Source organism: Protopterus annectens, chromosome 7.part0 (assembly GCF_019279795.1).
Source record: "Protopterus annectens isolate FY-2018-M chromosome 7.part0, PAN1.0, whole genome shotgun sequence".
Lineage (NCBI taxonomy): Eukaryota > Metazoa > Chordata > Ceratodontiformes > Protopteridae > Protopterus > Protopterus annectens.
The window spans coordinates 1,567,498,157-1,567,521,892 of record NC_056739.1 but is presented as its reverse complement, the minus strand read 5'-3'; the positions used below and the strand labels follow the sequence as shown (position 1 = coordinate 1,567,521,892).

The 23,736-nt window shown below is 39.0% G+C and overlaps 1 protein-coding gene across 3 annotated transcripts in view; it reads right to left on the bottom strand.

Annotated features, from left to right (window-relative positions):
• FBXW12 (F-box and WD repeat domain containing 12) overlaps positions 1 to 23,736 on the bottom strand; it is a 1,108,462-nt gene that overhangs the window by 486,429 nt on the left and 598,297 nt on the right. The gene's annotated exons all lie outside the window — the stretch shown is intronic.

The window sequence follows — 23,736 nt, the reverse complement described above, 5'->3', positions numbered from 1 at the left end:
TTCTTAAACTGATGGATGCATTGGCTTAATATAGGCTTAAGGATATAGCAACCTGAAAGGTTTCGACAGATCTTTTCAGAAATCCTCACACCACCTGAAATAAATGCTGATCTGTGAGACCTTCTGCAGCAATTAATTTGGGATTTCCTCTTCATAGATCTATAGTTCAGTGCAACAGTACATTTTCAATTATTCCCATGGTTCTGCACATATCAGGATGGTGTTTCTCTTAAATGCTTGAGGACAGTAAATGTGATCCTTGGGACAGCAACAGTTTGTCTCATTACAGGGAAATGTATAACTTGAAAATTGATGTACCTCATGAGTATTCCCTCTTCTCTGTGGAAAAGTGATCCTGGAGGTAGTATATGTATGTACAGGGGTTGATGAGATGCAGCCTGCTTGCATCATGGGTGCAGGGAAACTTGCCCCCTTCAAAAAATAAACAAAGCGTCTTAAGTACAACAGTAAGTTTTTCACTTTGCTGTTACATTCCAATGATTTCATGTATTTATTTTTGTGTTTTGGGACTTGTATTGAACAATTTCGAACTTTTGTTAGGATGCCACTACAATGTCATATGTTAGCCTAGAGAAGCACTCCTAGCCCATGTGCATGCAGTTCAAACCTCATGTGTTGAGCAAGCACATCCTGCAAGACAGGAAATCAAACGTGCAACATGCAAGAGTATAGTACATTACATAATGGCTTGCCTTACAGGGAAATCCAGTCTTCACTGAACGATGGAGAGGGCATCTAAATGTGGATGTTGGGAGAGTAATAACCACCCACTCTTTACAGATAAGCTGATATGGTATATACATATATATCTCAAGCATCTGAATTTGGAATCCTTCTGCAATAAGCAACTACTGGAAAAAATTCCAAGCAGTGAAAATTAAACCTCCAAGGATGCCAGAGACATGGCAAGTTTTACAGTAATGGGTAAGGAAGTCAAAAATATAGACATTGCTGGACCAATTCGTGCATGGGTACATAATTTATTGTCATTGCCTTTGTTTTAGCATCATTAGTTTTGTATCCTGAGAAGATTTGAAACCTGTCTTAAAATGTTCCACAACACTGTAACGTCCCTTTCCAGTTTTGTCATGTATAAAATAATAATCTGTAAATAGAGACAGCTTTTCTTGACTATCGTAACAATTATATCCTTGAATTTATGAATGCCTTACTTTCTTTGCCAATGGTTCGAAATATAATGCAAACAACAAAGGGGAAAGAGGACACCGTTGCCTGGTTCCTCTGCTCAAGCAGTAATTATTAGAGAGGACTCCACCTACTTTCATTTTTGCCTCTGATCCCTCATATATACTCCTAATCAACCTTATAATTTTATCAGGGAAAGCAGCTGCTTTCATTGCCCTGCTCATGAAGTCCCAGTCTACTCTGCCAAATGCTTTCTCTGCATCAAGACCCACCAATAACAGTGGTAGTTTCTTACATTCTACTTCCCTCTGGATCATCAGTATTCTGTTGATGTTGTCATATGTTTGCCACCCCTCCATCAAATCACTCTGATCCATATCTATCAATTTTAGTATCACTATTGCCATTCTTTTAACCACTATAAACATAAACACTTTAAATCATGGTTTAGTATTGAAATGGGTCTGTAGGAAGCTGGATCTGATGGATCTTTACCCTCTTTAGGTATTACAGCTAGTACTGCTTTCTTTCAGGATGTTGGTACTTCTCTTCCTCTTAAAATAATGTTAAACAAAATCTTCCACCTCTTTATCAGTTGTTTTTCCCTCCTAGCTTCCAAACTTCCATAGGGATACTATCTTTTCCTGGAGACTTTCCTGTAGATTGGTTATACATAACCATTTTATCTCATCTCATCAAACACTTCCATCTGTGCCTTTTTTTGATTTCCATATTTCTCTGCTTTATACAAATGTTCATAAAATTTCTGAAATATTTCTAATACTTATAAAGGATCTCTTGTTACCTTCCTTGTTAATATAGGCTCCCTAAGCTTGGTGACAGCCTTTTCCACTTTCTGTTGCCTGAGTATTGTGCTAAAAGTTTTTCTGCTCTAGAGTTACTATTGAAAAACAGTTGCTTAACAGCAATCTTTATAAACGCATCTTATCAGGGTTCTGCAGCTGCTCCTGTTCTTGTTCTGTGAGATTTCCACCATTTTGCAATAATTCAGCATTTGTTAGTCCCTCTAAATAATTCTTGTTACTTCTTAACCATAGCTCCCTTCCTTTATTTCCACCCTAGTTTTAAACTACACTTTAATTTTATCCCACTCCCTAGCTATATTTTCAGAAAAAAACTTCTATCTTCTCTAATACCGCCTGAATAACTTCCAAAACCCATTCCTTAAATTCATCTCTTTTCAACAGATAGGTGGGAAAGACCCAGTGTCTCATGTTTATTTCATTACCTTGCATTTTTATTTTAGTTATTACTTGTGCATGATCTGAAATAGTTATTGGGTACATTTCAAGGCCCTCAATTAAATGCACACATTCCTGTGAGATATAAATTCTATCTAGCCTAGCTCAGTTTTTGTATCTTGGAGAATAATATGTAAATTCATTCTGAACTCCTAGTACTGAATTCATATCTTTAATACCAAACATTTTCATAAATGTCTTCAAAACTCTACCCTCCTTTTGTTATATTTTCCCTTCTGGGCCACCCAGACACAACTTCACTGTCGCAAACCAAATTCCAGTCCTAACCTACAAGTAATATTCCTTGCTGAAAGCTGATTATTTCTCCCAGAATTTTCTTAAGCTCTATTATAGCAGCTTTAGGTGCAATATAAATACATGCCAGTGTAATCCTCTTCCCTTGCCAGTAGCCCCTTTCTACTATATATTTTCCATTACTGTCTTTTTTTTCCTCTTCTATCAGTATTGGAGCTCCTCTTGCAATTAATATAAGTACTCCTCTTTTCTTTTGCTGAATAACCATTCTGAAAACCTTTATTTAGCAAATTCACATGTTCAGTTCTTTCCAGGTGTGTCTCCTATAGCACAGCTATTTGAACTCTACAAGTGTTAATACAGTTCACTACTCTTTCTTTTTTTGTATTTATCTGTAAGACCATTCAGACTGAAAGCCATTATAGACTAAAGCATCATTTTCTTACATAGTTATTATCACCTTTTATGTATAACTGCTTTTTCGTTAAACATCTAGTTCCATCTTTTATGTTACATGCATATACTGTTTGGCAGGATGGACTTTTGTACAGTTGTTTCTTGTCATATCCATTTGAGCCTATGTCACATCTTATAGAACTTTTTGTTTTATTGAAAGCCCTCAAACAAACAAAAAAACACAACCTCAATATCTCACTAAATCCTACTAACTTAATAGTAACACACACACATTTATGCACATCTTCAAATGTTGAAGTTTTAGCTTCCTAAGAAGAAAAGTAGTTCTAAACTGATAGCCACACCTACAGCCTTGAGATAACCCAAAATAAAAGGATTTTCACACTAGCATGCCTGGTACAGCCTGGGTTTTTAGTTAAGTGCTGTCTGGTTTTGTCTTATCTTTGTAGCTCTCCCAAATGAGAAAACACTTGAATGCTTTAAGTGAACACTTGCTCCAAGCCATTTCTCTTTATCAGATTGTCTTTTGGTGACATGCTCACTAAACACAAAACTGCTAAGGATACCTTGTTTACCACAAAAAAGTGTTAGAATATTCAATATTCTTTTTCATTTACATGCTTTGTAATAGACTCGTTTCCCTGTGCAAGCATGGGAAAAAGCACAATGATTTTATTCTTCTGTCATGCTCTTTTAAATCTTTCCTCTCTCCTTTTTTTTACATTGCAGTGCCTACATTTCTTAAAACTGAACAAGGAAAAAGAGAGAAGAAGGGAGGGGGGAAAAGCATCTGTCTATATTAGTAACCCCATTACATTAAAAAATCTGAGAAAACTTTACTACATAGCTTGCAAAAAAAGTCAAGCAACATTCAAATAATACTATTAACAAGAAAACTGTTTTACTTACAGTTAACTTTCTTCCTTCTCTTCCCCTCTCTGAAGTAGTTTTTTGAAGATTAATGAAATGAAGTAGGGAATATGCTTTAGAGTCCCCTACAAGTTTAACAAAGACCACAAAAATCCAATATTTCCAAATCTTCTTGTACTGCCATGTTTCACAAGTATAATTATTGCTATTTAATTCCACATTTGTCAGTTTTCAAGTTAATGATTTTACTCTCTGAACATTAAAGCATATGCCCTGCTTTGTGTTATTAAAGTCCTCAAGATTAACAAAGTCCAAAGAAGTCCAATACTTTCAGATTTTCTTGTTCTGCCATGTTTCACAAATATAATTATTGTTTTATCAATCCAAATTTGTCGATTTCCAAGTTAATCCTGTTCATGTACAGCTTCCAAATCCTGTCTCTGTTTCAATTCCAACATATTTTTGATTCTTCCTTCTCTCAGGCATTTTCCTTTGAAACAGTGGAAAAGGTTTCACAGGCTCAGTCTCTATGTAGTTGCTATCACCAGAAGAACATGCCATGATTAGCATCTTGGTAAAATTCTGACTGCATAAGAGAGATCAAGTGGTAACACTCTGTAGTGAAAGCAAAGTCCACTCAAAGCAAAACAAAGGCACTTTCTGACGAGACCCAATATATTGCGCACGTGCTTTCTCTCTATACACACACACACCCATATATATACATATATATATATATATATATATATATATATATATATATATATATATATATATATACATATATACAGAGAGAGAGATATATACATACATATATAGACAAACACACACACACACACACACACACACCATGGTCAGTAACACAACACAGACATCTTGTTGCTGAAGAGCAGACAATCTCCTGGAGAATCACCATTCAAAATTTGATATACTGGATGCGCCCATTGATGTCACTGATGCCCTGGATAAGACAGATGCTTCCTGTTTTTTCAGAACCAGGAAAGACAAAAATAAAACATTTAACTTTTTTTCCAGCAGAGGAACAGGCTCTTGAGTCCTTGTGTGTGTGTGGGGTCTATATTACAACGTCAAACTCACAGGAGTCCGAATGTTGTAATATCAAGCACAAATGTTCGAAATGTGAAAATAGCAATGCCAGGGAAAAAAAATTGTTGGGCCGTTTTCACAGCTTTGCTATTTCCTCCACTGTGGTGCAATCTCGGAGTTGGTATATTTAAGTAGAGGAGGTGTGGGGGGCACAGCCCCCCACATTAGTTTAAGTTTCAAGTGTACGTTTTTTTTTTTTTTTTTGTACCGGAACAGTGATTTTTTTTTCCTGGTAAAATAATTGCTGTTCTGTGTGTTCGTACATTTTGGGTTTCGAACTTCCTGGTTTGATATTACATCATTCTAACTCCTGTGAGTTCAACAATGTAATATAGACCCATGTGGGGTATACCTTGGGCCTGTTCTAAGAGCCATCTAGAGACAGCCAAGTTCCTTGGTAAAGATCTTTCTGAGGCAGGATCTAATAGTTCTAAAATGATGCTGCTTAGATCCACAGGCCCTTGCTGATGGTCATCTAAGTTCAGACAAATTCAAAGAGCAGATATCCCCCCCCCCACACACAGGCAGTCCCAGACAGTCAAGACTGTAACTGCATCAACACAAATGACCTCCTCTTGACATACCCAGGATGGCATAGGTTCAGAGGCTCTTCACTATGCTTATAGCTAAGGAGGCTAATAATATCCCCCATTAAGTAGATTTTTCCCTAAATATCCCAAGTGAAAAACTGTGGTCACCCATTTAGTAGGGTTTTAAAGATTGCTACGGAAGTACTTTGCTTTTTAAATAAAGGCTGCATTTTCCAAAAACATGAATACATTAGGTTAGGTAATTGTCTGATGGTGTTGATGTGATACTACAGGTTTAGATCTCTAAAGTGGGTACTTGCTTTACCACTGGTTTGATTTATGTGACTAACATCAAAGAATGCTGGATTGTTCATAGTATGGAACACTAAGCTGAAATCCTCCCTCAGGGGTCCATATGGCACTGAGTGAAAGGAAAAGGCTTTTAGATTATCAGAGTAGCTTAAGCTATTGGGACTTGAGATCTTACTAGTGAAGAGCTATTAAGGTCTTTTGAGCAGATCTCAAGAAATAAAACCTGGAACAACAACAAAATGAAAAATGCCTCCAAACAAGTACTGTGAATAATGAACATAAATCACCATGTACTGAATATGAAGGGAAGAAACCGATACAGGTGGAAGCTCCAAAATCTTTATTCAAACTAAACAGTTGAGCGCATTCCACTTGATCATATCTCTGACTTCATCAGAACTAAAATTTAAAACATTTCCCTCTAATATTTATATATATATATATATATATATATATATATATATATATATATATATATATATATATATATATATATATATATATATATTTATGGGTCTAGGACATTTCGCTGAAAATTTCTGACATAGGGTCCAAATCGCCGAAAATCCATTCGCCGAAAATAGTACTGACAATGTATATGCCCTTTTCCCCACTGTAGTGCGATCTGGGAGTGAGAAAATTAAAGTAGGGGAGGTGTGGGGGGTGTAGCCCCCCACCCCACCCAGTACAGCTTAATATTGTCTAGTATTGTTTTGTATTGCCCAGTCCCTTTTAAAAGGATGAGTAAGTAGTTTATAACCTGAGTAGGTGGGGGGCTATGCCCCACACCCCCCTACGTTAATATTCTCATGCCAGGATCGCAGTACAGTGGGGGAAAGGGCATCTATACTGTCAGTACTATTTTCGGCGAAATGGATTTTCGGCGATTTGGACCCTATATCAGAAATGTTTGGCAAAAAGGATTTTTGGTGAAATGACACTGATCCATAGATATATATATATATATATATATATATATATATATATATATACACACACACACACATACACGTGTACATACACACACACATATATATATATATATATATATATATATATATATATATAGGGGTGTGTGTGTGCGTATATATATATATATATATATATATATATATATATATATATATACACACACACACACACACACACACATATACATACATTATCCTAATTAACAGAAATAAATTGACCCCTCATGCTTCTTAAATATACAAACACACATTCTAAAAGCACAATGCCAAGCTCCTATTACATAAATTAATCTGATACCACATAAATAGACAACACTATTGTAAGTTTACGGACTTCCATTTTAAAGTAGTTATTAGACATTAGACAGACTAAAGGGCAAAATAAATTGTGTTTCATTTATGCATAAAAGACAGTTAAGCAGAAAGGAAAATAACCTTGCTGGCCAAGCATCAAAAGACAGTTTATTAAAAAGGAAAGATAAGCATAAAGTGTGCAGACAGAATGTTCTTTTCTCAAGGGAAAGATCAGCTACAGAATGTTTCTTAATGCAATGTTAAAACAAGCACATACGAAGCCTGAGACCAAGGTTAAAAAAAAAGTAAATAAGGAAATTTACTAGACTACAGCAATATAATATGTTTTGTTCAAGATAGCAGTTCAGTTAAGGTTAGTAAGTTCGTTCGACCTGTTACTTCAGAGAAGATGTCAAACACTCGAGCCAGAGTACAGAAAACAGGTCATCTAGAGACTATGTCAGTTTACATTGTTCAGGACAATCAGAATATGATGTGCAGCAACTTGAATTGTTTATCAGTACTGTTCAATGAAGAGAGTATTCAGATATTGTGAACATCTTATAAAACCTTATTAAATAAACTACAGTGTTTGGAGAATTCATTCTGAGAAGTGCACACGACTTGTTCCTTAAAGGAGAGACTGGCACCTGTTCAGCACGAGCTTGGGTAATTAAGACTTTTGTTTCTTGGTCTCACTTCATACAGTGTTTCCAGCTAATTACGGTACAGTAAAGTAATCTCAATTCTTACAAGGGTGCCCAAAGTAACCTGCTGTTTGGGGAGAGATATATACTTCTCGCAACCAAGGAAGCAGCTGTAACCCTTTCACATCCAGTTTCCAGTACAGCATATTTTCTTAAGTTCACAGTAACTGCTTATACAGCAGAGGTACTACAGCAACACTCTGGAGAGCAGGCCATCCTTTCTGTCAAGGTTATCATTCATTTCCAGACTTGGTTACACAACGTGTGTTCTACAGAAATTTACAGAATAGTAGTGTTTCGTTCAACTTCATGTGTTCTACAGATTATAAAATAACAGCGTTTTCATTAAAGTGCTGCACTCTGTGTTTCGTTCAACTATATGTGTTCTAAAAAACTTCAACAAAAACAGAGGCAGTAAGTAATTTTTTCAAGTACAGTTTTACTGCAATAGCCAGCTTAACTTCAAAGTTTCATTAACAGTTTAGAGTGACAGCAAAATGTTTCATAACAGACTTTTCAGTAGCATACTGGTATTTTTCCATGAATATATTGTGACAATATTAAAAGACTCAATTACAAAAATAAACTACTTTTAATTTTAAAACTGGAGTTATTAAAATAATGTCATTTAATCCTGGTTCCTTATTAGAATCCATAGCCACCTACCACATTAATTCTCTGCACTCAATTATATATTTCCATTTGCCTCCTCTTCTGTCTTTTCTTATCTGTTCTACTATAAAAAACTTAAAATTCCCCTTTTGACACTGTTGTAAATGTTTTTCTAATGTATTGCAAACATCACAGATAGTAATATAAATCACCCCACTACTAATGCAATTAAAGTACCCATTCGTTATAATGTCCTACTACTAGAAGTAATGATGTCCTTAGTTTGGTTACTTATTTAGTGGCACTGTTTACATGCTCCACATTTATGTGTTCCTATTTTCCCTTGGGTGAAAATTGCTCTCATTCTCTTTCTTCCTTTCATAAAACCTTTTTCGACTTCTGCCATTTTAAGTACCATCTTGGGGCAACCATTGAATACTTTAGGGATTTCAGGTAACTGTTGGAACATGCACCAATATTTTTTGTCAGTATTAATAATGACCCTATGTTCTTGATTTAATTCAAAACATAGCATGTGTTCAAATATGTTTTTTATTTTTTTTCTCATTGTTCAATATATAACAATCCAATATTAAATTCATATTCTTAACATCTTTTATAATGGGTATGAATTTTTAACCCTATCCATTAGTGACCTAATTTTTAATTTCCTCTATTAATGATTCAGGGTATTCGCTCTGTAAGAAAATATTTTTGATATTGTTACTCTCCTCAGCAAAATCAATAAACCTCAAGGTCATTTATGCCACTCTCACCATCTGTCCCTTTATATTATTTCTTTTTTGAAAATTAGGGTGTTCGCTATCAAAATGTAAAAGAAAATTGCAAAGGGAAGGTTTATGGTGCATTTTAGAAATATATTGCATATTTTCCATGTCCTTCAAGATGGAGACATCTAAATTATGGAATTCGTGTTCAAATATTTCATATGTGAACTTAAAAAAATGTAGTAGTGTTTTCTAAATAACTGATGAATTGTATCAGTTGATCTTTATTACCTTCCCATAAAACACATATATCACCTAGACACCTAGTATACAAAAAACAGTATTGAAAAAAGGAAGAATTGATGACAAATTTGAATTCCCATGCATATAAAACCAAATTCCCAAAGATAGTGGCGCACAACGCAGCCATAGCTACTCCATTATTCTGCTTGAAAATTTCACCCTCAAAATAAATATAGTTATGTTTTAAAACCAGTTCCCTCAGGTCACTTAAAATACATATATCCAGGGCTGATAGGAAATACAGCATTAGCAATATATTTCCAAACCAGGCCTTCACGTCTATAGTCACAAATATAATATCCTGTTTAAAATTTAGGTCATTGAATCCATTTACAAAATCCCAAAAATCTCTTACAATATGTGTTTTTATATCATAACCTTTTTAAAAAAGGTTTATCATTTGTTTGTTACACCATTTTCAATTATGCTCAGATTTTAGTGGATTTTACGTTTAAGGAAATTGAATTTTAAGATCACATTTGAAATGGATAAGAACATGACAAAGTGTAAATTTAAAATGAAAAGTGTTATAAATCCCCCCCCCCCCCCGAGTCCTATCTTGCAACAGTTTGAAAGTTTTATTGAATGTGAAGTAAAATCCCTACCAAAAAAAAAAATAAAAAAATCAGGGCGTAGGCACTATAATTTAACTAAGGATGAATATATATTGCTTAAGGAGTTGTCTAATAATCCTGATATACAAGTTATGAAACTGGACAAAGGGAGAGGTATTGTCATCTTGGATAATGTGGATTATCTGGGTAGAATGTTAAATACCTTATATGGGGGTGATATATATATATATATATATATATATATATATATATATATATATATAGTCACTTCTATAAATTAAGTACACATCTCTCATCAATGTATTGACTGTATATTAAATTATTTATTAACGCAAAAGGTCATTGATAAAGGAACGTTTGAATTTCTCACTAACAAACACCCTAGAATCCCATCTATTTTTGAGATATCCAAGGTCCACAAGGACATATAAGACCCACCCCTTAGATTAGTTGTTAACAAGGTTGGGAGGGTGGCCTAATGGTTAAAGAGTTTGCCTTACAAACACAAAGTACAGGGTTTGAGTCTCACAAGGGATAATTGGCTAGGCTTAAAATGGCTCGCAGGGGCAGTTAGCTTAGTACTAATCTACAATGAATGATTCAAATACGTACCCTTTAGCAGGATATATAGAAAGGATACTAAAACATTGTTATGATATGAAAACACATACTTGAAGAGATTCTTTGGATTTTCTAGATTCAATGACCTAAATTTTCAGCAGGATATAATATGTGTGACTATAAATGTGAAGGATCTCTTCACAGTCATCCCACATGAAAAGGGGATGGACTGGTTTGGAAATATATTGTTAATACTGTATTTGTTATCAGCCTTGGATATACATATTTTAAGTGACCTAATGGAAGTGGTTTTAAAACATATTTATAATGAGGGTGAAATTTTCAAACAGAATAGCAGAGTAGCTATGGTTGCATCGTGTGCCCCTATCTTTGCGAATTTGTTTTTATATCCATGGGAACTGAAATTTGTCATTAATTCTCATTTTTTCTATCCTGTTTTTTGTATACTAGGTTTCTAAATCATATCTGTGTTTTATGGGAAGCAGCAATTGATTTCAGCTCATAAATTATTTAGAAAGCACTACCACATTTTTTAAGTTCACATATGAAACATTTGAACATGAATTACATTATTTAGATGTCTCTATCTTCAAGGACCTGGAAAATATGCGATATATTTCTAAAATATACCATAAACCTATTTATTGCAATTCTTTTTTACATTTTGATAGCAAACACCCTGATTTCCAAAAAAGAAATATTATAAAGGGACAGATGGTGAGAGCAGCACAAATTACCTCAAGGTTTAAAGATTTTGCTGAGGAGAGTAAAAATATGTTTTCACAAAGGGGATAACTTAATCATGAACACGGGAAATTAAAAACAAGGTAACTACTGGGTGGGGTGAAAAATTCATATACGGAAAGGTGTATATAGGGGAAAGTAAAATAAGTTTTAAGCAAAGATTAAAAGAACATATAAAGGATGTAAGGAAAGCCAGGGAAGAAAACCCTGTAGCAATACATATTAAGGAATGTCATAATGGAAATATACAAGGTTTGCATGCCACAGTTTTAGGACAAGTGCAACAAGTGTATGATCTAGATATAAAAAGGAAATTATGGAAAATGGAGTCCACTTTAACTTTAAAATTGAATACCTTAATTCCAAAGGGACTGAATAGGGAATGCCATTGGAAGTGTTTCCTTTAATAAGATAATGAGTGTAAGGGCTGTGACTGGTTAATTGTTTTTAATTATAGTACTTAAGAGTGGAAAGTAAAAGATAGGATATATTCTGTAAAGGCTGAAGAGCCGAAGCGCTAGAGGAGTTTGTTTTACAGCTGTTGTTTGTGCACCTTTTGGAAGTTTGGATTATAAGATTTATGGAAGGTTTTGTCTGTTCTAAGAAGATTTGTGGAACTGTATCCATTTGCAGTGATTGACTGTGTTGGACTGTGACTTTTAATAAACTGTATAAAGATAATCACTGGCCTTTTTTCTTTTTTTCATTGTGGTGGTGAATTACATCTGCTGTGTAGTGGTGATAATGTCTCGGTGTTTGTAACCATGTCTTAAAAGATTTTCATAAAACAATTCATAATGTAGTCCATAATAACAATCCCACAAACCTTTGGCAGGAATTCACAGACTGCAAAAAATTCATGTCTAAGTATTAAAATGAAAGCTGCACAATGTACACAACATTTATACCAAATTGCAGTAAAAAACAGTTGATTATATTTCATAGTCTCTTCACTGAATATAGTTAACAGACAAGTTGGAAAAATGCACATCAATAAATAGAACTCATTTCTTCCAGCACAGGATGACAAATGATCCTCTGATTCACTACTTTGATCTACTTGCACTTTTACTGAAACCTTGATTGAAAATACATGTTGTGAGCACCCAGGTCATACTACCATTCATCCTTCATTTAACTGCTTGACAATTTGGTGGTATTATTCAGTCGTCCTCTGACTTGCAACAGCTCCAACATGGGTTAGACCATGTCAACAAATAGTGCAAGGATAATGGTCTTAATTAAATGTGAAAAAATGTAGCATAGATCATTTTGGTAAACAAAACAGTGTCATATAACATACAGGTGACACAATCCTCCAATCAGACACTGTTGCAAGGGACCTAGATAATTCCTCACCGTTGGACAATCATGCCCCTGCATGAGAATGGAAAGCCTTCTGTCTGGCTCATCTAATTTTCAAAGACATCGCCACTAGATCCAAAGAAGTCTTAATTCCTCTTTAATCATATCTCATCAGATTCATTACTGACTACAAAAGACATTTTGGCATGTATTTGTCGAAACATATCTTCCACTTGACAAACCTCAGTGATTCATAACTAAAACATCAGTGGCCTCAAAATTTTAGTTATCAAAACAGGCTGGCAGCCCTCTCTCTATTCAGTCTCTGATAGACTCCTCTATGGAGATCTGTACTTAGCCTTTCATGCCATGAAAGATCCAACCCTGCTTGATCTCCTATTCCCTCACCCCATAAATGGTGCCTCAAATACACAGTTAAAGGAACGTAACCTTCATCAGAGAAATAAGGCACAGTGGGGTGATAGATTCATATACTTCTACTACATGTCAAGCAGAACAGCACCCTTGTGACCTTCAAAGTAAACCAAGATAACTGAAAGGGCAGCCTCAGATTCTCCCCCAGTCTAGCCTGCCTTGCCATCCATGAGGTTGGATGGAACTTTCAAATATGTTTTTTTGGTTGGGCTTGCAATGTTCTGATGATTAACGGTCTAATACTTTGCTATGAACCTATAAATTAAAACATCTTCATGTACACAAGCAGAAGCATGCATGGAAGCATCCATATACTGTCAGGTCACAGCAACTACCACAATCACTTAATATCCAAACCAACTGATAAAGAATAGAAACAAATCCACAATGAAGGCAAGACAACTGTAGAAAATTTTATGGTCTTGGCAGCCATTCACCACCCTTGTTGAGAGCCAAATTCACATTCAAACCATTCTTGTTTCTAGCCAACAGCATGCCCTTGCTCAACCACATCACTACTCCATCTCCCAGGAGCAAACAATAGTAAAGAGAATCAATGGTAGTTTAACATTTACTATTTCCAGTAACTAATCATCTCACTGTTCCACAGTCAGCAGAGCATAGGAGGTACAGCTGGAGTCTTCATCAAATAAAATGCCATATTTGATATCATACATTATCCTATTCACATACATTTTTACTTGGTCAATAAGACCAAACTATCCAAACATGATAATGAATTAATTCCATTTACGTTCTGGAGCATAGCCCCTTTTTTCTTCAGCATATGATTCATCATCATCCCAGTAGTCCCTAAGAACAGCAAAGTCCTGACATTCAGCAATTTGCAACCACATTTCGTCTGCCTTTTGGACTACACAAAATAGGCACTTACAGTCAAAAAGTTAACATTTTAACAATACAAGGCTAGGGGAAAACAGTTAATGTTAAGTTGTCTATCTCGCCTTCATTCTTGCTGGATGGGTTCGGAGCCGACCTCGGCTCCGACTCGGCCACTCTAAAAGCTCGAGAGTTGGTTCCACCGGCTCGAGGCTCCCCTTATATCCCACAATGCTAGGCGTGTATTACCTCAGATCTCGTTTGCCGCTACAGCTATCGAGATGTGTTGCTTCACCGGCTTCAGGTTAGTGTAGGAACTAGTTTAAAAAAGTTGAGTTAAAACCCTTTAATTTAGTTTTCCATACAGTTTCCCCTTACCTTAAAGGTCCTTTATCCCTTTAATCTAGTTTTTCTTTAATTTTTACCTTAAGAACTTATAGTTCTTCCCTTAGGCCTTCGGGCCCTCCCATTCCCTTGGAGTGTGTGTGTTTTCTGTAGGGATTTTATACAGTAAACAACTAATTTTCTTAGTTTAATTTCTATTTTTAGTTTTATAAGTGTAATCGGTGTGCTTGTGTTTGTGTGTGGTTACACTTGTTCTTTGTTATGTCCAAGGATTCAAAGGTCTCAGGCTTCAAGAAGTGTGACTCGTGCTGTCAGAAAATGTCTCTGACAGACGGTCACACTTCTTGTGTGTACTGCCTGGGACCTTTACACCTGCAGGACTCTTGTGCTGTATGCCATGGCTTCAGCCCTAGAGTCCTGCAGGAAAGAAAAAACAAGCTCATTTTAAGGAGCTTGCTTAAGCCTGAGGGTCCCCCTACTGCTACTTCGGGTAAACCCTCTAAGGCTCATAGGTCCTCGACTCCAGCTACTGAGTCGACGCCTAAGGCTTCGAAGCCTACTAAGACATCGGCTCCGGCTGGAGCCGATGAGACTCGAACTGATACTTCTGTGGTTTCCTCGGCTCCGGCCGGAGCCGAGGCTTTAGAAATTTCTGAGTCGGCTCCGATCAGACCATCGGAACCGACATCTAGAAAGAGGTCCAGGTCACCGTCCCTTGGCTCCATTCATTCGGCTCCAGCATCTCCCTTGCTGTCTGAACGGAGCCATAGATCTCACTCCTCTAGATCATCGAGGCTTTCGGATCATGATCTTCAGAGGGTAGTGAGTCAACTTCTTAAGTCCGAGGCACTGGCCCAAATGCTTCAGAGCCCGACTCATCAGTCGAAGCTTGACCCTATTCCTCAAAATGTTCCTCCTCCGACTCCTTTGAGCTCGGAGCCGGGGCGTTTCGGACCCGAGACTGTGATAGCGTCGGAGCCGATACAATTGTCTTCAGCTCCGTCGTCGGCTCCGATTTCTTCCTTGGAAGAATCTCGGCGCCGGACTTCCCTCGTCGGCTCCGAGGGGGTGAGTGGCATCGGACCCTTGTCCGACCCCGCTCTCCCTCTTGGTGCTTCGGCGCTGGTGAGTTTGGCTCCGACATCGGCCTCGGAGCCATCGCTGTCGGTGCCGAGGGAGGTTTTCAGCTTTTTGGAGCAGGGACCTCTGGCTCTGCCTGACAGAGGTGCGTTCGAGGTCATGCGGAGTGTGTTGGAACCTGGTTCAACTCCACAGTCGGCTCCGTCCGTCCCTCCCTCTTCGGTGCCTCAGGTTATGTCTACTCACTCCCTCATCCCGGACCACAGAGAGCCAGCTCCTCAAGAATCCCCTGTGGGGATCTCATCCTCTTCCGAGGCCTCTCCTGAATTGGCAGGGGAGCCCCCTAGGAAGAGAAAGTGTAAGAGGAAGCACATAGACTCACCTGAGTCTGTCACCTCTGACACAGATTTAGAGGATTCCAAGGGTTACCCCCGTTCCCCTTCTGAAGATGTCTCCTTTGCAGACATTCTAGAGATCCTGAAACAGAGGGAAATTGGCCAGCCCTTAACCCTTCGGAGGATGAATCTGTGTATCTTGAGGCGTTGGCTCTCGCCCTTCCACCTCCTGGGTGTCCCTCCCTTTGACCCCCTCATGCAGGTGGTAGCTAAAAAGGCTTGGACGGCTCCTGACTCTGTGGACCCCACCCCCAGGAGACCTTCAAAGTTTACCACAGCACCAACAGATAAGCAATTTCTGACTAAGGGAGTTTCTGTGGATGCTATGGTGGTAGCTGCCGCCACTAAGAAGGAGCTAGCTGATCCTTCAGTGCCTATCCATCCTCCTAACAAGGAATCTAGGTCGATGGACAGGTGCGGAAGCGGATGTTTTCGTCAGCGACCTTTGCTATGCGTTCGCTGAACTACCTCTGTCATTTTACTCGTCTTCAAAGAGACTTGATCAAGGAAGCGAGTGAGATGTTAAAGGATCCTACAGCTGCGGGTTTTCAGGATAAGATGAACGCTCAGCTGACTACCCTAAATTCTATAGCTAACTCCTCCATGCACCTCCTCTCATATGCGGCTGATGGAGCGAGCAGAGCCAAGAGGGACAGGTGTGGCCTTACGCAGGCATGCCTGGATGCGGTTATGCAATTTTGCTGACCCCTTTAAAACGTCTTTCACTAATTCCCCGTTTGATGGATCATCCCTCTTTGGTCCTCAAGTGAAAGAGACCTTGACGAGGTGCGAGACGGATGGCAAAACTCTTTCTGCCGTCGGAGTCCGTTTTTCTACTCCTTCTAGGCCTTACCCCAAAGGCCAGAAAAGTGGAAAAATGTGGTTCCGCAAACAATCTCAAGGGAACTTGCCTGACGCACAGAGTCGGTTCCCCTCCAGAGGCAGAGGAGGGAACAACAATGGTAGACGTCGCCCTAGGGGCAGGGGGGGTCCGCAGAACCAGGGCAATCGAGAAACCTTTTCCGATAAGACCTTCCAGCATCCCTGAGGTGTTGCCCGACTGCCCACCTTCGGAGGCAGTCGGGGGAAGATTATCACTGTACCCAGAAGCCTGGCGATCCCTAACTCAAGACAAGTAGGTACAGTCCATCATTTCCGAAGGCTATTCCATTCCCTTCATTCGCATTCCAAACCAATCCAAAAAATCCCTTCCAGATGTTCCACCCGCTCAAAGGGATCTTGCAGCATTGGAAATTTCAAAGCTGCTTGCAAAAAGAGCCATTCAACCAGTTCCAGCAGACCAGCAAGGATCCGGAATCTACTCCAGGTTCTTTTTAGTTCCAAAGAAAACAGGGGACTGGAGACCAATTTTGGATCTCAGTATCTTGAACAAGTCTGTCAAGAAAACAAGATTTCGGATGGTCACGCTACAGTCCATCCTTCCCCTATTGGGAAAGGAAAACTGGATGTGCTCTATAGACCTTCAGGATGCGTACTATCATATAAAAATGAACAGACGCTCCAGAAGATTCCTCCGCTTCAGGCTGGGAACCAGTCACTTTCAATTCAGAGCCCTGCCCTTTGGACTCACCACTGCCTCCCGGGTGTTTACCAAATGCATGGCAGTGGTAGCTTCTCACCTGAGACGTGAAGGATTCCAGGTGTTTCCATATTTGGATGACTGGCTCCTCACAGCTCCTACCAAGCATCTTCTTCTAATGGCCAGAGACTACACCTTTCGCATTTGTCAAAAGTTAGGCATATCAATAAATTGCGAAAAGTCTGTTTTGTCGCCTTGTCGTGCTATTACCTTCATAGGCGCAAATCTAGACACAGTCAACATGTCTGCGAGACTAACAGATCAAAGAATAGCAGACATACGCAAACTGGTCTCCCTTCTCTTCCACAGCAACAGAGTCAAAGCCAGGTTAGTTCTGAAAGTACTGGGGATTATGGCGGCTGCTATCCCTCTACTTCTATTAGCCAGATTCCACATGAGAATCCTTCAAGGGATGCTCTTCACACAATGGTCATACCAGCAACTTCCGATGTCCCACACCATTATGATTACGCAAGCATGCAAGAATCATCTTCTTTGGTGGATGTCTTCCCCTCAGCTCTTCCTGGGAAGACCCTTTGTTCCTTCCCCTCCGGTTGCTACTCTGACAACGGACGCCTCCCTGATCGGGTGGGGGGGGCATTATCAGGGCAGAACTGTCCAGGGCATATGGCAACCAGATGAATGCCACATGCATATAAATGTTCTAGAGATGAGAGCAGTGCTTTTAGCATTGCAAGCCCTTCAAGACTCTCTTCCCTTGGGAACGATAGCAATCCAGACGGACAATATGTCTGTAGTGTGGTATATCAACAAACAAGGCGGAACCAGGTCCTATCCCCTATGTCGAGAAGCACTCAGACTGTGGCAATGGGCGATTTCTTCTCAGCAGTTTCTGATAGCAACGCACATCCCCGGGAAGTCCAATCAAATCGCGGACAAGTTGAGCAGAGCTATCCTCATGCCTCACGAGTGGTCTCTGAAAGATTCTATTGTGGAGAAAATTTTTCTCAAGTGGGGTCAGCCTTGCTGCGACCTTTTTGCTACTCCCCAAAACAGCAAGTGCAAAGATTATTTCACCCTCTTCCCCTTACCAGGCCAGCCCAGCAGAGACGCTCTAGTCCAAGTTTGGCCCCGGGGACTTCTGTATGCATTCCCTCCTTTCCCACTAATCTCTCAAGTGATACAGAAAGCTATCGCTCAGAAGGCCTCATTGATCCTCATTGCTCCTTACTGGCCTCGACAGGTTTGGTTCCCCTTTCTACATCAATTTCTGTTGGAGCAACCCTGGCATCTGGACCTAGTTCCAGATCTTTTGATCCATCAGTCTGGTCAGTTTCATCGCTCCCTAACATCTCTGAACCTCACTGCTTGGTTCCTCCAGTTCCTACCTTAGCCAGGCTTCCTCAAATATCTCACACTGTTCGAGATATTTTAATAGCTTCCCATAAATCTTCCACTCGAAAAATGTATCTTAGTAAGTGGAAACGTTTTGCCTATTGGGCTCAAGGAAGGGACTTAGATCCTTTCACTGCTCCCATCCAAATAGTTCTTGATTTTCTAGCTGAACTCTTTCATGCAGGTTCATCTCCTTCTACTCTCAAAGTCCAATTGGCAGCTATATCTAACTTTCATGTGGGCATTTCAGAGTCTGCCATCATGTCTCACAAGCTTTGCAAAGCCTTTTTGAAGGGAGTTTTTCTACTCAGACCTCCTATAAGAAATCCTCCTCCTTCTTGGAACCTTAATTTAGTTCTCACTTCTTTGATTCTTCCCCCTTTCGAACCTGCAGCTTCCTGCTCATTGAAATTGCTATCATGGAAGACTCTCTTTCTGGTAGCTGTTACTTCAGCTAGAAGGGTCTCAGAACTTCATGCACTCAGCTGTCGACCACCATATCTGTTGTTCCATAAAGGCAGGGTATCCTTACGAACCAATCCGTCTTTTTTACCTAAAGTAGCCTCTGCGTCTAACCTAAATCAAAGCATTGACCTCCCTGTGTTTTTTCCAGAATTTTCTAACAGGTCTGAACAAAAATTGCATTGGCTAGATGTTCATCGTCAGTTAAGGTACTATTTGGATAGGACCAAACAATTCAGAAAAACTGACCAGTTGTTTGTCTCTTATGCAGAAGGCAGAAAGGGACTTTCAGTTTCAAAGGTATCACTATCCAGACGGCTAACATCTCTGATTCCCCTTGTTTATGAAATTAGACACCAAAAGCTGCCTAACAAACCTAAGGCCCACTCCACCAGAGCTTTGGCTACTTCTATAGCCTTCCAAGACAGGCTGCCTATTGACACCATTTGTGCAGCGGCTACTTGGGCTACTCCTCACATTTTCATTTCACATTATAAGTTGGATTTAGCTTCTAGACATAGAGCTAACTTTGGTGCCACTGTTCTCAAGAGTCTGTTCCGATAGGCCACCCGGGACAAGGTGCTAGGGACGCGGTCCCATCCAGCAAGAATGAAGGCGAGATAGACAACTTAACATATAGAAGTTATGTTCTTACCATAACGTTCCATGTTAGTTGTCTTCTTCTCGCCTTCTTTCTTGCGTCCCACCCTCCTTCCCCCTGGCCTGGACAGACCTAGAGGAGTTTGATTGTGACCTCTCTTTCTACCACCTCTATTGCTATAGGTATATGCTCTGCTGTGCATATATTCCTGGATCAGGCTTCAGGTCACCTTCTTTTTTCCTTTTTTATAGAGGTGGATTCTCCCTTTTCAGTAGTTCTGGTTTTATTATTAGCTGGGCCTAGCTTACAAACGAGATCTGAGGTAATACACGCCTAGCATTGTGGGATATAAGGGGAGCCTCGAGCCGGTGGAACCAACTCTCGAGCTTTTAGAGTGGCCGAGTCGGAGCCGAGGTCGGCTCCGAACCCATCCAGCAAGAAAGAAGGCGAGAAGAAGACAACTAACATGGAACGTTATGGTAAGAACATAACTTCTATTTAAAAAACACAAGTATCTGTATGAAAATGGACTAGATTTGGATTACTGCTTAAGTTACATCCTGTTATGCTCAAGGACTTAAATTTAAGTATAGTAATGTAAGCAATGGCATTATTGCTTCACAATGTTGCACAAATTAAATCCATCCTAACACATAGTTATCCCACACACACTCTACTACCAGTGTTAATTTTCATTATATTGATAACAGGATATAGTCTCCTGACAGTCATATTTTCAGATATGCTTACCTAACATTTAAGTTCATAAGAAACTATAGTGATACTTAATTGATAAAGAAAGAACAATGACTACTTAATGAAGTATCAGGCAAAATGTCTCTTTGCAGCTTAAGATATGAGACTACTTATCAAACTCATAATAAAAAGAGGTGTGTGCCCATGAGGATTAAGGAAACAATTTCCCCTCCCAAATAAAGCCCTTCCTTGTCCGATAATTCACATTTAACAATTAATATTTTATCAGACACAAGCAAAACACAATATATAATGGCACATGATTAAATCACACCACATGCTACCATTTCCATTATGAACCAAATAATACAGGTTGTTTCAATAAAGAACCACAAAATAAGAGCACTTTTATGAACTCCAAAAGGTGTAGTGCACAAAGAAAACCAATAAACCACATGAAACAACATACTAAAAAGGAGGGTCCCAATGGATGAAAAATTGCATTTATTAAAACCATTAATTATTGTATTATTACATTAATTAGTGCATAATTAACTAATTGGGTAGTGTATTTAAGTTAAGTTGGGTATGTGCATACTTTTGTATTCTGATGAAATCCCTGCTTGGCGTGGGACGAACGTGCTCAATATTCTGTTTGTTTTTAATAAGAGCACTTTTATGCCTGCAGCCACTGGCTAATCAAAACTACTTTTATCATATCTTATTACAACAAACCTCATGCTCATGCAGAATATTCTACTTATTCTAGCTATCTTCTTTGTTATATCATCTGCAGGAAATGCCATTTCTCAGTCACGTAAGGCTTCTCCTTCCACTCATCCTCTCTTTCTCCCGTGGTATCAATGTCTCCTAGTTCAATAACATATTGCCCTTTCTACTCCACCTGTAAAGGCATGAACCACACTGGCAACTCTCTTATTTTATCAACTGCTTCACCTCAATTATTTTACCATTCTAAAACACCTATAAAATATCAGGAACTGACATTCCTTTACAACATCTACAAAACATGACCAGGGCTTCAAAGTCACCTATGAATGGCCCTGTTCCACCAAAACAGTTCTCCCAGCTAGAGACAATGTTTGCCCATTTCCTACAGCTTTGATACTTGCACAAGCCTACACATCAATTTCATGCAACCCTCCCAACCTATTGTCTCCCACATGGTCTGCTGATGTCATCTACTATAAGTTCACCTGCACGCCTGTAAAGTCAGACTTGTGCCATGGCACTTCTTGCATTAAGTAATGTACTGTAGTCTGTGTACGCAGATAGGTAGAGGTTCTAGTCTCACTGCAGTCAACTGTGTGTGTGTGTGTGTGTGTGTGTGTGTGTGTGTGTGTGTGTGTGTGTGCCAGCTGTTGCTTGACATTACCGAGAGCCTTTTACACCAGCACATGGGACACTTATTCTGGCCTCAGCAAACTCTGCTGATGTCATCAGCTGTATGATAGTTCTGGATCTGCAGTAATCTCAACAGGCCATGGTCAGACAGTAGATCTGAACTCAACCTATGCTACACAGATTACAGTGACATGGCTTTTAATCTATCCACATACATCATAGCATGGTTTGTAGCCTCTGTGTTGTGTGTCTTGTGAGGGTAATCCAAAAGAGATCATTATACTGTTTTACTGTTCTGATCAGGTTTCACTACTGTGCTGTCATACAATCCTAATAACTGAATACGATGCCGTGATTTACAATGTGCACCGTATGTTTGTACTGGGAAGTCCTTAAAGACAGAAGTTAGAAATTAATGGCACACGCAGTTTCTTACTTCAAAACCTTCACAGGTGAAATCAGTATAAGGTTGTGACATTTTGATGCTATTAACTGCTGAACTTTTCAAGATTATAAGTTCAAGGTACAATGACCACTTCATCAAAAATACATATACACTAAGCACCGTGAGCATCAGACAGAAGATTTTTGTATCCTTGAATCCAAAAGACAGAAAACAAGGATATAGCACAGTTATCATCACTTGCAGGTTATGTTGTTGGGGGTGGGGGGCAGGAAGCCTAGGCTGACACTTTTTAGATCTAAGCTGACACACCTAGTGGAAGTAAGGCACCCTGCAGTGCTGTTGTGATTTCTCCCTCCCAAACCGTAATCAATCGCAGCTGCAATCCAGTAATAATGTACACCATATAAAAAGCCAACCCTGTAGCTTGGCAAGCTGATGTTAGTTCTATACATTTGGTACACTGACAATAAGCATTTTTTTCATGATATCTCCACAGAGGAGTACTCATTTTCACAAGGTATGGTTCCATTTTGTCACCTACATACTGCATATGGTGGAATGTATTTAACAATAATGTCAAGCACAGGCTTTTACACTGTTACCTGTATTCATTACTTAAATGTGCATTGGTGTCATGGCCATGTTTGTCAGCTATTTCAGAGGTAGATTGGACTGACAAGGCATTAAAATAAATTGAAATCACTGTTGTGTGAGAAATATGTAGAAATGTTTCAGAGTCAGGTCCTTTGACAGCACTTGTAGCGTTTCAAAGATTTTTTTAGCCAAAAGGGTGATTTGCTGTTCCTTTTTGGGGTGGGGGCTAAGGTAAGTTACTGTCATGGCACTAACAAGGATACTTTGCTTTTCTAACTCTCCTTGTTTTGCATCCTGCCTGTTTACTTTTTCACATCTCTAGACTGTATTATGTTTTATAAGTGAGTAATATTAACTGGCTACCTTTTCTGTTGTATATATAAACAATATTTTATAGTTATGTAATATGTATGAGTATTATATGTCTGTTTTCTTTTAGGTGATCTACAATCATGGCATAAAGACATGTGCCTTTACAGATGCAGAAGACAATATAATAATTGATGATTTTTGGCAACATGGTGCCTTCCTCCTGCAAAAGGGAAGGCAAGAAATGGGCTGTAGGCTTGTAATATGGAAACAAATTGTTGCGGATGTGACAGCCATGCGCAGCCATGGCAGAACCTATGAAAAGGTGTGCCACAGGGCCACTGATATGATCACTGCTGCAAGAAGGAGAGCAGCTGCAGTAGGCTATGACCTTTTGGTTACAGGTGGAGGCCCTGCTAGAGAAACACCACTGACCCCCAATGAGCAGTTTGTAGCTAACTTAAGGACCACACAAAGCTCACAGGAAACTAAAGTCTACCATGTGCTGGAA